At 45.4% G+C, this 14815-nt stretch overlaps 1 protein-coding gene across 8 annotated transcripts in view; it reads right to left on the bottom strand.

Annotated features, from left to right (window-relative positions):
- Positions 1-14815, bottom strand: part of PPP6R2 (protein phosphatase 6 regulatory subunit 2) — a 101969-nt gene that overhangs the window by 61214 nt on the left and 25940 nt on the right. For 6 of the 8 annotated variants that reach the window (XM_070053098.1, XM_070053099.1, XM_070053096.1 and 3 more), the window contains 2 exons: positions 12846-12930; positions 10917-11045 (listed from right to left, as the gene is read on the bottom strand). The gene's annotated coding sequence lies outside the window, so the exon portion shown is untranslated. Of the gene's footprint in view, positions 1-10911; positions 11046-12845; positions 12931-14815 lie in introns of all 8 variants that reach the window. The other 2 variants (XM_070053107.1, XM_070053117.1) reach the window with 1 other exon arrangement.

The raw sequence follows: 14815 nt of genomic DNA, 5'->3' as shown, positions 1-14815 counted from the left end.
AGGAATTCAGGAATCTCTAGAACATATGCAAACACATGGAGACTGAACAATATGCTCCTGAATGAACACTGGGTCACAGAAGAAATCAAAAGAGAAATCAAAAACTTTCTGGAAGCAAATGAAGATGACAACACAACATATTAAAACTTACAGGATACAGGCCGGCGCCGCGGCTCAATAGGCTAATCCTCCGCCTTGCGGTGCCGGCACACCGGGTTCTAGTCCCGGTCGGGGCGCCGGATTCTGTCCCGGTTGCCCCTCTTCCAGGCCAGCTCTCTGCTGTGGCCCAGGGAGCGCAGTGGAGGATGGCCCAAGTGCTTGGGCCCTGCACCCCATGGGAGACCAGGAAAAGCACCTGGCTCCTGGCTCCTGCCATCGGATCAGCGCGGTGCGCTGGCCGCAGCGCGCCGGCCGCGGCGGCCATTGGAGGGTGAACCAACGGCAAAGGAAGACCTTTCTGTCTCTCTCTCTCACTATCCACTCTGCCTGTCCAAAAAAAAAAAAAACCTTACAGGATAAAGCAAAAACAGTCTTAAGAGGAAAGTTTATAGCAACTGGTGCCTATGTCAAGAAATTGGAAAGGCACCAAATAAATGATCTATCAATGCAACTTAAGGATCTAGAAAGCAACAGCAAACCAAACCCAAAACTAGTAGAAGAAAAGAAATAATTAAAATTAGAGAAAAAATCAACAAAATTGAATAAAAAATACAAAAGATCAGCAAAACTGAAGAGCTGGGTTTTTTTTTTTTTTTAAATAAACAAAACTGACACATCATTGGCCCAACTAACCAAAGAAGGAGAGAGAAGACCCAAATCAATAGAATCATCAGAGATGATTTCATCAGAGATGAAAAAGGGAATGTAACAACAGACACCACAGAAATAAAAACAGTCATCAGAAATTACTACAAAGAGTTGTATGCCAGCAAACAGGGAAATCTAGCAGAAATGGATAGATTCCTGGACACATACAATCTACTTAAATTGAACAATGAAGACACAGAAAACCTAAACAGACCCATAACTGAGTCAGAAATTGAATCAGTAATAAAGGCCTTCCCAACAAAGAAAAGCCCAGGACCAGACGGATTCACTGCTGAATTCTAGCAGACATTTAAAGAAGAACTAACTCCAGTTCTTCTCAAGTTATTCAAAACAATTGAAAAGAAGGGAATCCTTCCAAATTCTATGAAGCCAGCATCACCTTAATTCTTAAACCTGAAAAAGACGCAGCAGAGAAAGAGAATTACAGACCAATATCCCTGACGAACATAGATGCAAAAGTCCTCAACAAAATTCTAGCCAATCGAATCCAACAACACGTCAGAATGATCACCCACCCAGACCAAGTGGGATTTATCCCTGGTATGCAGGGATGGTTCAACATTTGCAAATCAACCAATGTGATACATCACATTAACAAATTGCAGAAGGAAAACCATATGATTATCTCAATAGATGCAGAGAAAGCATTTGATAAAATACAACACCCTTTCATGATGAAAACTCTAAGCAAACTGGGTATAGAAGGAACATTCCTGAACACAATCAAGGCAATCAAGACAAACCCATGGCCAGCATCCTACTGAATGGGGAAAAGTTGGCAGCATTCCCACTGAGACCTAGTACCAGACAAGGATGCCCAGTATCACCATTGCTATTCAATATAGTGCTGGAAGTTTTAGCCAGAGCCATTAGGTAAGAAAAGTAAATCAAAGGATACAAATTGGGAAGGAGAAGTTAAACTCTCCCTATTTGCAGATGACATGATTCTAAATATAGGAGACCAAAAAGACTCCTCTAAGAGACTATTAGAACTCATAGAAGAGTTTGGTAAAGTATCAGGATATAAAGTCAATACACAAAATCAACAGCCTTTGTATACACAGATACTGCCAAGGCTGAGATTCAGCTTCTAAAATCAATTCTATTCACAAAAGCCATAAAAAAATCAAATACCTTGGAATAAACTTAACCAAGGATGTCAAAGATCTCTATGGTGAGAAACGTTAAAGAAAGAAATAGAAGAAGAAACAAAAAATGGAAAATCTTCCATGTTCATGGATTGGAAGAATCAATATCATCAAAATGTCCATTCTTCCAAAAGCAATTTACAGATTCAATGTGATACCAACCAAAATACCAAAGACATTCTTCTCAGATGTAGAAAAAATGATGCTGAAATTCATATGGAGGCACAGGAGACCTCAAATAACTAAAACAATCTTATACAACAACAACAAGCCGGAGGCATCACAATACTAGATTGCAAGACATACTACAGGGCAGTTGTAATCAAAACAGCCTGGTACTGGTACAGAAACAGATGGATAGACCAATGGAACAGAACAGAAACAACAATCAATCCAAATATCTACAACCAACTTATATTTGATGAAGGAGCTAAAACCAATTCCTGGAGCAAGGGCAGTCTATTCAACAAATGGTGCTGGGAAAATTGGATTTCCAAATGCAGAAGTATGAAGCAAGATCACTACCTTACACCTTACACAAAAATCCACTCAACGTGGATTAAAGACCTAAATCTATGACCCAACACCATCAAATTATTAGAGAACATTGGGGAAACCCTGCAAAACACTGGCACAGGCAAAGACTTCTTTGAAAAGACCCCAGAGGTACAGGCAGTCAAAGCCAAAATTAACAAATGGGATTACATCAAATTGAGAGGTTTCTATACGGCAAAAGAAATGCTTAGGAAAGTGAAGAGGCAACCAACAGAATAGGAGAAATTATTTGCAAACTATGCAATTGATAAAGGATTAATAACCAGAATATACAAAGAGATCAAGAAACTCCACAAGAATAAAACAACAACCCAGTTAAGAGATGGGCCAAGAACTTAAACAGACATTTTTCAAGAGGAAATCCAAATGGCTACAGACATATGAAAAAATGCTCAGGATAACTAGCCATCAGGGAAACGCAAATCAAAACCACAATGAGGTTTCACCTCACCCCAGTTAGAATGGCTTTCATACAGAAATCAACAAACAACAATTGCAGGTGAGGATGTGAGGAAAAAGGTACCCCAATTCATTGTTGGTGGGATTGTAAACTGGTAAAGTCACTATGGAAGACAGTATGGAGATACCTCAAAATTCTGAATACAGGACCTACCATATGACCCAGCCGTCCCACTCCTGGAAATGTACCCAAGGGAAATGAAGTCAGTAAGCAAAAGAGTTATCTGCACCTCCATGTTTACTGCAGCTCAAATCACAAGATAAGACATGGAATCAACCCAGATGCCATAAACCAAAGACTGGATAAAGAAATTATGGGATATGTAGAACATGGACTACTACACAGTGGTTAGAAAAAATGAAATCCAGTCATTTGCAATAAAATGGATGAATCTTGAAAACATCATACTTAGTGAAATAAGCCAGTCCCAAAGGGACAAATACCACATGTTCTCCCTGGCCTGGGATAACTAATAGAGCACCTAAAATGAAATCCGTAGAAGTGAAGTTGACACGAGAAGAGAGGACTTGAGCTGCCCTTGTCTCAACTGTCAAGGAACAGCTTCGTGGGTTTTTTGTTTGTTTGCTTTTTCTTCATATTATTTGTTGAACTCTTTACTTAACATGGAGTTAACCATATGTGTATAAAGTCAATTTAAAATAGATCTCAGGGGCTGGTGCCGTGGCTCACTCGGTTAATCCTCCACCTGTGGCGCTGACATCCCATATGGGTGCTGGGTTACAGTCCCGGTTGCTCCTCTTCCAGGCCAGCTCTCTGCTGTGGCCCAGGAGGGCAGTGGAGGATGGCCCAAGTGCTTGGGCCCTGCACCCACATGGGAACCCAGAAAGAAGCACCTGGCTCCTGGCTTTGGATCAGCGCAGCACCGGCCGTAGTGGCCATTTGGGGAGTGAACCAACGGAAGGAAGACCTTTCTCTGTTTCTCTCTCTCACTGTCTGTAACTCTACCTGTCAAGTAAAAAAAATTAAAAAGAAAAGAAAATAGATCTCAGCAAAAAAATAAGAGTGGGAATAAGAGAGGGAGGAGGAAGTTGATAACTGTAAAGCTGTATAGTTCTGCATACATTCCTGCAGACTTACTTCTAAGGGTATGTTTAAAAACATCCCAGTGACCCCAAATCCCATTAAGCTGGGTGGTAAAATTGCCATCTTAATTGTTAAAGGGATCATATTAAGTGTTAAAGTGAACAAATAGATAGGATTAAGTATTAAAGTGATTATATAAATAGGATCAAGTGCCTGGTGATAATAATAGAATTAAAAAGGAGAGAATGTTCCAACATGATGAGAAGCAGTCCACACAGCAGACTCACAGAGTGACAATCACTTTAAGTAATACTCTGACCTCAGAATCAGCTCTTAAGGCTTCCTGGTCTGGCTGAAAAATCCCATGAGAGCATTTCAGGCATGGAAAGCCAAAACACTGTGGCAAAAAATGTTCTACATGAAGAATCTCTGTGAGATCCCATCGGAAAGAAGTGACCATCAAAGAAGGATGTAGTTTTTTTCTGAAGGGAGAAAACTTACGGCCTGTCCAAATACTGACGGAGTTTGTGGACTCAAAAGGCCATAGCCTGGGTAGCTCATGTAAAGAGCCTTGGGTGGTCACTGTTGTCACACATAAGAGTGTTAATTGTTAAATTAACAACAGGAATCACTGCGCACTAACTCCCCATGCAGGACCTCTGTCCTCAATGAGTTGTATTATGAGAATTAACTGTAAAACTTGTTCTGAAACGGTTTGTGTTTGTGTGTGTATGTGTGTGTGTGTGTGTGTGAAAACTGTTAAATCTTTACTTAGTATAGAGTTGGTCTCCTGTGTGCAAAGTTAACTGAAAATGAGTCTTGGCCAGCGCCATGGCTCACTAGGCTAGTCCTTCGCCTGCAGCGCCGGCACCTCAGGTTCTAGTCCCGGTTGGGGCACCAGATTCTGTCCCAGTTGCCCCTCTTCCAGGCCAGCTCTCTGCTGTGGCCCTGGAGGGCAGTGGAGGATGGCCCAAGTGCTTGGGCCCTGCACCCGCCTGGGAGACCAGGAGGAAGCACCTGGCTCCTGGCTTCGGACTGGCACAGCACTGGCCGTAGCGGCCATTTGGGGGGTGAACCAACGGAAGGAAGACCTTTCTCTCTGTCTCTCTCTCACTAACTCTGCCTGTCAAAAAAAAAAAAAAAAAAAAAAAAAAAAAAAGAAGGAAAGAAAGAAAATGAGTCTTAACGGAGCATGTGACTGGCAAGGGGAGAGGGAGGAAGGGGGGGCAGTGTAAGTGGGAGGGCTGGTATAATGGGAAGAAAACTATATTCCTAAAGTTGTACTTATGAAATTGTGTATTCCTTAAAAATAAGGAAACACTAAATAAACTTTCAAATAAATATTTTTAAAAAAAGCTTAAAGGGGCCAGCGCTGTGGCGCAGTGGGTAACACCCTGACCTGAAGCACCAGCATCCCATATGGATGCCGGTTCTAGTCCCGGCTGCTCCTCTTCCAATCCAGCTCTCTGCTGTGGCCTGAGAAAGCAGTAGAAGATGGGCCAAGTGCTTGGGCCCCTGCACCCATGGAGGAGACCCGGAAGAAGCGCCTGGCTCCTGGCTTCAGATCAGCCCAGCTCCAGTTGTTGTGGCCACTGGGGAGTGAACCAGTGGATGGAAGACCTCCCTCTCTCCCTCTCTCTGCCTCTGCCGCTATGTAACTCTGCCTTTTAAATAAATAAATCTTCAAAAAGAAGAAGAAGAAATTAAGGGCCTAAGGAAAACAAAGCTTCTGCAGAAAGGAAAGCCTGGGAAGCTGCCCTGGATTTCACGGCACTAAGTGCCGCCCACACCCTGATAACTTCACAGGAAAGCTCCCAGGAGAATCCTCTCTGCTCAGCACCACATGGGTTAACTAGCTGGCAACACTGGGCAGTACCAACTCTACCATAGGGGAATCTCCTCTGCCCGGCACTAGGTGGGTTACCCAGTCTGACGGCACTGTGTAGCAAAGCCTTGGGAGGAATTTCACCTAATTCACACTCAGCAAACCCTTTGTCCAGGAGAAGCAGAAGAGAGAAAGGAGAAATGGTGCAAGAACTGGGGCCCCTTCCCTTGTAAGCCCCAGTCTGAACATAGACTATGTGCTCAGCTCTTTTCTGAGCCACTCGTTTGGTCTGTTGGTTGTATTCATCCCACTAAACCATGTAACCTTGCTTTCCCCAGTCGGAATAGCTGGGCACGCGCGCAGATTCTGTCCAGAGAGGTGCCCATCCGTTCTGATGGACGTCCTAGCCCACTAAACCTTGTACCTTGCTGGCTCCTCATCTTTATCTCAGGTCTGAATTTTTTCTTGCTCAAAGACACCTAAGATCTGGGATGAGCCGGTGCAGCGGCTCAATAGGCTAATCCTCCGCCTTGCCCTGTCAGGGCACCGGATTCTGTCCCAGTTGCCCCTCTTCCAGGTCAGCTCTCTGCTGTGGCCCGGGAGTGCAGTGGAGGATGGCCAAGTCCTTGGGTCCTGCACCCCATGGGAGACCAGGAGAAGCACCTGGCTCCTGGCTTCGGATCAGCGCGATGCGCCGGCCGCGGCGGCCATTGGAGAGTGAACCAACGGCAAAGGAAGACCTTTCTCTCTGTCTCTCTCTCACTGTCTAACTCTGCCTGTCAAAAAATAAATAAATAAATAAATAAATAAATAAATAATAAAAAATAAATTAAAAAAAATAAATAAAAGCCCAAGAAAGGACGTTTTAGGTGAGAGAAGCTGGACACCGACATAAAGAATGTCCCTTCCTGAAATGCCCCCCTGGCCTTGCCCTCAAGGTAAAAGACAGGGTGGGTCTCCGACTGCTTCATGCTCTGCTTTGAGGGATAACAGGGACCAGGAGTGCAAGTGGCTTCCACAACCTACATAAACATCTCGTGCCTGAAGCTCGGGTGACTTCTGATGTCACAGTAAGAATCCTGATTTTCTAACTGATATGGGAGCCACTCTACACCGGACTCCCACGTAGGACTCCGTCCTCCAAGAGCTGTCGCCAGGCCTTGGCTCTGGTTGCAGAAAGAAGATGTACTCGTCCCTCTACCCGGCAGGGTCTGCTCTCACCCCTGGACACCTCTCTCAGGCTGAGTACCCCAAGTCTAAATCTTGTCGTGACGATCACGCAGACTGAGACAGTCCCAGCTTGGTCATCTTCCTGCTGAAATCCAAGGGGAAACAGATCCTCTGGGACAAGGGCACACCTGGACGGGCCGCACTTGCTGCCCCATCACAGTCCTCTTCAAGGACAAGATGACATTTGTTCATCGACACCAGTACCCCTTAAAATCAGAAGCGGGGACTTCAACCTTGATTGACGAATTCCCCAACCATGGAGTCCTGATCATGTTAGTCCCTGTAATATCCCTATTTTGCCTGCTTGCAAGTCAAATGGAGGAGAATCAGGTGGCTCAGGATCTGGCGCCATGAAGGGGGCAGTTGTTCCATTTCACCCGACTGTACCCCATTCTTAGCTCAGATACCTGAAGGTACCTCTTGGTTCACAGTCTCAGACCTGGAGGATGCCTTTTTCTGTGCACCGTTGCATCCACAGTCCTCCTGTCTGTCTACCTTTGAGGGGCCGATCTGTCTTCAAACACAGCTCAGCAGTACACGCGGACTGTCTCTCCTCAGGATTTAGGCCCTCGTCTCTTTGGCAATACCCTTGCAAAGGAACTCAAGAGAACCTCAATTAAAGACTGTGGCCAGTCATGTCCCCTGTCTACAAACTAGCCTGGATGGACACACCACAATACCTCCTTTATCTACTCCCGTACAACGAAAAAGGACCCACCCTGGTGAGACTGGCTGACAGTCTTTACTAAATGCCTCTACCAAATGGCCAAAGGTGTCCATTAGTCTTCATTGATAATCTTCATGGTATGGACAGGAGATGCACAAGAAGTAGCTAAAGTCCTGCTAAAAGAAATAATCCTATACTTTGGGTTCCCAAGATCTGAACCCTGACCAAACTCTACCCCTGCTGATAAAGGGAGTGACCAAACTGGAGTGAGTGCAATTCTCCCTCATGAGCCGTATCAGAAGTGGAGCGCATCCAGGATTCAAACTGGCACCTATGTGGGATGCCAGCATCACAGGTGCAGCTTTACCCACTATGCCACAACGCTAGCCCCTCTTTAACTATGTTATACCTAAGTATTACACACATACTATACATATTACATATCTGATTATTCAATACCTACCTACCTTTGAGAATCTTTATGCTGACTTCCTCATAGTGGCTGTATGTGTGTGTGGTATTTCTGTGTGTTTTCTGATGGAAGTTCAAACTTCCTTAAATTTAATCTACAGAAACCCTAAGGGCCTACATTATGCATGCTTCCTCTGAAGATTTATGCTTTTTTCAGCCAAGGGCAAAAGAGAGCTATTTTAGTAGTCACTGTTCTACTTTGTCTCTTACTCTTTGAAAAGTTAGTTTAATTTATATTTAAAATTTTTAAAAACGGGGCCCAGCGCCGTGGCTCACTTGGTTAATCCTCCACCTGCGGCGCTGGCATCCCGTATGGGTGCCAGGTTCTAGTCCCAGTTGCTCCTCTTCCAGTCCAGCTCTCTGCTGTGGCCCAGGAGGGCAGTGGAGGATGGCGAAAGAGCTTGGGCCCCTGCACCCACATGGGAGACCAGGAGGAAGCACCTGGCTTCTGGCTTTGGATCAGCGCAGTGCTGGCTGTAGTGGCCATTTGGGGTGTGAACCAATCGAAGAAAGACCTTTCTCTCTGTCTCTGTCTCTCTCTCTGTCTGTAACCCTGTCAAATAAATAAATAAAAAAAATTAAAAAAAATTTTTTTAAAAACGTATTTTATTTATGTGAAGGGTGGAAAGAAAGAGACACGGACAGACAGAGAAATCTTCCATCTGCTGGTTCACTCCCAAATGCTTAAAAGACAGGAGTCAAGAATCCCACGTGAGTGGCAGGGACCCAACTACTTGGACATCACTGCTGCCCCCAGAATGCTCATTGACAGGAAGCTGGAGTCAGGAGTGCAGCCAGGACTCAAACCCAGGCACTCTGATAAGGGATGCAGGCATCCCAAGTGGTTTGTTCGCGTAAGATTTATTTCATTTGAAAGGCAAGGAGGGAGGGAGAGACTGAGAAAAACACAGATCTTCCACCCACTGGTTCACTCCCCAAACGGCTGCAACAGCTGGGGCTGGGCCAAGTCAAAGCTGGGAGCTTGGAACTCTGGGTCTTACACATGGGTGGGTGCAGGGACCCAAGGACTTGAGCCATCTTCTACTGCTTCCCAGGCACATTAGCAGGGTCAGAAATGAAGCAACTGGGGATCAAACCAATACTCCAGTATGGGATGCTGGTGTCACAGGCAGCAGTTTAACCCAGTGCACCACAACACTGGCCCCCAAGTGGTATCTCAACAATTAGGCCAACTGCATGCCCATTTTAATATTTTTAAAATAAAGTTATTGTTTAATTTTTGTATTTATTTTATTTTATTTGAAAGGCATGGAGAGAGGCAGAGACAAAGAAAGAGGAAGATCCCCATCTGTGGTTCACTCACCAAATGCCTACAATAGCCAGGGCTGGGCAGGTCTGAGTCAGGCCAGGGACTCCAGCCAGGTATCTTATGTGGGCTGCAAGTACCCCATCATTCAGCAATCACCTGCTGCTTCCCAAGGTGTGCATTAGCAAGAAGTGAGACGTAGAAGCAGAGCCAAGACCCAAACCCAAGCATCTAGGGAGGAATACAGGTGTCCCAAGTGGCATTTTATCCACTAAGCCAAACATCCATCCATCTAGATTTTAATAAGCTAAGGAGCCGACACATGGCTCACTTGGTTAATCCTCCACCTGCAGAGCCGGCATCCCATATGGGCGCTGGGTTCTAGTCCCGGTTGCCCCTTTTCCAGTCCAGCTCTCTGCTGTGGCCCAGGAGTGCAGTGGAGGATGGCCCAAGAGCTTGGGTCCTGCACCCCATGGGAGACCAGGAAGAAGCACCTGGCTCCTGGCTTCAGATCAGCACAGCGCCGGCTGTAGCGGCCATTTGGAGGGTGAACCAACGGAAGGAAGACCTTTCTCTCTGTCTCTCACTGTCTATAACTCTACTTGTCAAATAAAAAAAATTTTAATAAGCTGAAATGTTCACAAGAAATTATATTATAATTTTTAAAAGATTGATTTATTCATTTATTTGAAAGGCAGAGTTACAGAGAGAGAGGGAGAGAGATTGTCCATCCACTGGTTCATTCCCCAAGTGGCCTCAATGGCCAGGGCTCGGCCAGGACAAAGTCACAAGCCTGGAACTCCATCGGGGTCTCCCACATGGGTGGCAAGGGCCCAAGTACTTGAGTCATCTCCCACTACTTTCCCAGCACATTAGCAAGAAGCTGGATAGGCAGTAGAGCAGCCAGGGCTTGAACGGACACTCGTGTAGGATGCTGGCATCTCAGGGGGTAGCTTAACCTGCTGTACCACAATGAAGGCCCCTTTTTATTGTAATTTATCCAGTATCTGACTGGACTGCAATGAGACAGCCTTTTCAGAGATCTAATGCTGCTGGAAGCAGAAGTCCTTCCCTCCCCTTCATACTTCTTTTATCTTCTACATGGAGTTTTTACCCAGAACTGCAACCATGAGAGTGCATACGCCCTGCCTCACATGTCTGCTGCCAGAGAGATAGAACATATGCCTCACTACAGACACGAGTGTCCCTGTGGCATACAGATGACCTGACTGCCTGGAGAGACCAAGTAACTAGTCCACAGACATACACACTATCTCAAAAAGCAACCATGGACGTCAGATATAAACAAACCTTCAAAATTAAATGTTTTACTGTCAATCATCTTTGAAACTCAATCTACACGATGTATGTGAGTAAATTATACAATAAAACAATTAAATTTAAATGGAAAATTACCTTACCTTCTGTGGAAACTTCTTGTTCAAATCTTACATTGAAGCAAAATAGAAAAACATTTGGGTTTTTTCCCCTGGAGTATATGCAACTTTAGGAATAATTTTCATTCAGTAGAAGATTTATAATATCTTTGTCTGAAAAATAAGAGGGAAAAAAACTTATTTTAAGTTCTTTCTTTGTGAAGCTAACTTACCAAAACGGCAGGCAGAAACAAAAGGAAAGGGGCCGGCACTGTGGCACAGTGAGTTAAGCCGACATCTGCAGTCCTGGCATTCCATATGGGTTTGAGTCCTGGCTGCTCCACTTCTGATCCAGCTCCCTGCTAATGAGCCAGGGAAAGCAGTGGAATATGGCCCAAGTATGTGGACCCCTGCCACCCAGGTAGGAGACCTGGATGAAGCCCAGCCCCAGACATTGTAGCCATTTGGGTAAGTAAATCAGTTGATGGAAGATCCCTCTCTTTCTTTCCTTCTCTACATCTCTCCCTTTCAAATAAATAGAACAAATCTTTTTTAAAAATTATTTACCTAGTATTCAAATTACCAAAGTACATCATGATTAAGGACTGGAAACCCCCTTGTCTTTGCTCTAGAGAGACTGGTACCAGGGCCAAGCTGCTGCCTGTGGCACCAGCACCCCATATGGGTACTGGCTCGAGTCTCAGCTGCTCTACTTCTTTTTTTTTTTTTTTTTTTAATTTTTTTTTTTTTTTTTTTTTTTGACAGGCAGAGTGGACAGTGAGAGAGAGAGACAGAGAGAAAGGTCTTCCTTTGCCGTTGGTTCACCCTCCAATGGCCGCCGCGGCCGGCGCGCTGCGGCCGGCGCACCGCGCTGATCCGATGGCAGGAGCCAGGAGCCAGGTGCTTTTCCTGGTCTCCCATGGGATGCAGGGCCCAAGCACCTGGGCCATCCTCCACTGCACTCCCTGGCCACAGCAGAGAGCTGGCCTGGAAGAGGGGCAACCGGGACAGAATCCGGCGCCCCGACCGGGACTAGAACCCGGTGTGCCGGCGCCGCTAGGCGGAGGATTAGCCTAGTGAGCCGCGGCGCCGGCCCTTTTTTTTTTTTTTTTTAAGATCTGTCTATTTATTTGAAAGTCAAGAGTTACAAGGGGGTGGGGGGGGGTCTTCCATCCACTGGCTCACTCCCCAATTGGCCGCTGCACTGATCCAAAGCCAGGAGCTTCCTCTGGGTCTCCCGCAGCTGCTCTACTTCTGATCCAACTCCCTGCTAATGCACCTGGGAAAGCAGTGGAAGATGGCCAAGTGCTTGGGCCCCTGCACCCACCTGGGAGACCCGGGAGAAGCTCCTGGCTCCTGGCTCTGGATGGGCCCAGATCCAGACATTGCAGCTATTTGGGGAGTGAACCAGCAGATGGAAGATCCCAATTTCTCTCTCTTTCTCTGTAACTATGCCTTTCAAGCAAATACATAATTTTTAAGAAAGAGAGAGAGAGAGAGATTGGTACCAATGGCACAAATAATTCTGTCTAGTTAACTGGCTCAGGGTTAGAGTGTCACACTAGAATTCAAGGCCATGAGAAGGATTTATATGAATTTTCCAGGTTCATATAAGCTTTCTCAATCAAAAAATGGATATCCATGGGGCCAACATTGTGGAGCAGCAGGTTAACTACCACCTGAGATGCCAGTATCCCATATGAACACCAGTTCAAGTACTGGCTGCTCACTCCCAATCCAGCTCCCTGCTAATATCTGCAAAAGCAGTGGAAGATGGCAGAGTGTTTAGGCCTCCGCCACTGGTATGGGAGATCCTGGTTTCAGCCTGGCTGTTGTGGCCATTTGGGGAGTGACCAGCAGATGGAAGATCTCTCTCTCTCTCTCTCTCTCACTCTCATTGTAAATAAATAAACCTTTTTAAAAATATAATAATGACACAATAGTTATATATTCAAAAATAAAAATTGCCTTTACCTGTTACAGAGATGTGAAGTATTCATGGATAAAACAACCTTATTCCTGGAATTTGCTTTCAAAATACTCCAACAGAAAACAAGAACTAAAAAAAATGAGAGGGAAAAACAGATTATAAACAACAGAGGCAAAGTGTTAGTCACAGTTGCAGGTGGGTAATGAGCACAGTGGTATTCACTATAATGTTTTCTCTTCTTTTGTGTATTTTTAAATTTCACAAAAATCAAACAAACAAAAAGGCATTCAAAGTAGTGCCAATAATCCAGGAATAAGCCAGTGTTATCATCTTCTGAAGTAATTATTTTATACCTAATATTTCATAATTAAATTAAGCCAAAATAATGTAAGTCAAAATTGGCTTTTAGCGGCCGGCGCTGTGGCTCACTAGGCTAATCCTCCGCCTGCAGCACTGGCACCCTGGGTTCTAGTCCCGGGTTGGGGTGCCGGATTCTGTCCCGGTTGCTCCTCTTCCAGTCCTGCTCTCTGCTGTGGCCCGAGAAGGCAGTGGAGGATGGCCCAAGTGTTTGGGCCCTGCGCCCGCATGGGAGACCAGAAGGAAGCACCTGGCTCCTGCCTTCGGATCGGCGGCGCAGCATGCCAGCCGCAGTGCACGGGACGTAGCGGCCATTTTTGGGGTGAACCAATGGAAGGAAGACCTTTCTCTCTCTCTCATTGTCTAACTCTGCCTGTCAAAAAAAATTGGCTTTTAGCAATATTTTAAAAAGATTTACTTATTTATTTACTTGAAAGGCAGAACCATAGACAGGAAGAGACAGAGACAGAGAGAGAATCTGGTGGTTCACTTCCCAAACGGCTGCAACAGCCCTGTCTGGGCCAGGCTGAAATCAGGAACCAGGAACTCCACCCTAATCTCCCACATGGGTGGTCTAAGCCCAACTACTTCAGCCATTATCTGCTATCCCCTCAGGCACATTAATAGGAAGCTGGATCAGAAGTGCAGCAGGCAGAACTGGAACCAGTATGCTGATATAGAATGCTGACATCATGAGTGGCAGCTTAATCCATTGTGCCATAATGCTAGCCCCAGCTTTTGGCAATTTATACAGTTTTCAAAATAAGAAATTATTATTTTATAGTTAACAATTTTTTAAATTTATTTATTTGAAAGTCAGAGTTACACTAAGAAAGGCAGAGAGAGAAAGAGAGGTCTTCCATCTGCTGGTTAACTTCCCAGTTGGCCACAACGGCCGGAGCTATGCCAATCCAAAGCCAGGAGCTTCTTCCATGTCTCCCACATGGGTGCAGGGGCCCAAGCACTTGGGCCATCTTCTACTGCTTTCCCAGGCTATAGCAGACAGCTGGATCAGAAGTAGAGCAGCCGGGACTTGAACCGGCGCCCATATGGGATGCCAGCACTTCAGGCCAGGGCATTAACCTGCTGCACCACAGTGCCGGCCCCAAGAAAATATTTATATAATGTTGACTTTAGGTCTGTTTATTCTGACTTTAAATCAATGGTTTTATAACATACACATCGACAAACTCTATTCAGAGTTAGCTGAAGGAAAAGTGGGTACCTGTGGCCCTGAGCAGCGTGGCTCAGGAGAGAGGAGCAGCTTCAAGAGCAAGATGCCTTCTCCTTCACAGTGCACATACTAAGCATCCACTCCCATCTGCTTGCAATTCCCTGGCAATATCACCCTCTCCTGCACCCTCCACTGCAGGCTACAAGCCTCTTTTCTCTTGATTCCTCCAGTCCAAATTCTATTATCACTAATGTTGGGAAGAGGTGTTCCACTCCTTCCTTCTTACCATGGCTTCGGGATCTCATTCTACAGCTCTGGGTTATTCTAGGTAACCTTTCTCTCAAGCCCTATCCCTGTTCCTTACCTAAACGCACCAATTTCTTTGATATCTACCCAGGAAAAAGTCACCTCTGTTCTCCCACCCAAGTAACCCAACCAGAAAAGGAGTCAGAATTCTCTTAGGCTCCCATGGATATTTCTAGA

Source organism: Oryctolagus cuniculus, chromosome 11 (genome assembly GCF_964237555.1).
Source record: "Oryctolagus cuniculus chromosome 11, mOryCun1.1, whole genome shotgun sequence".
Lineage (NCBI taxonomy): Eukaryota > Metazoa > Chordata > Mammalia > Lagomorpha > Leporidae > Oryctolagus > Oryctolagus cuniculus.
This window is presented reverse-complemented; position numbering and strand designations above follow the sequence as displayed.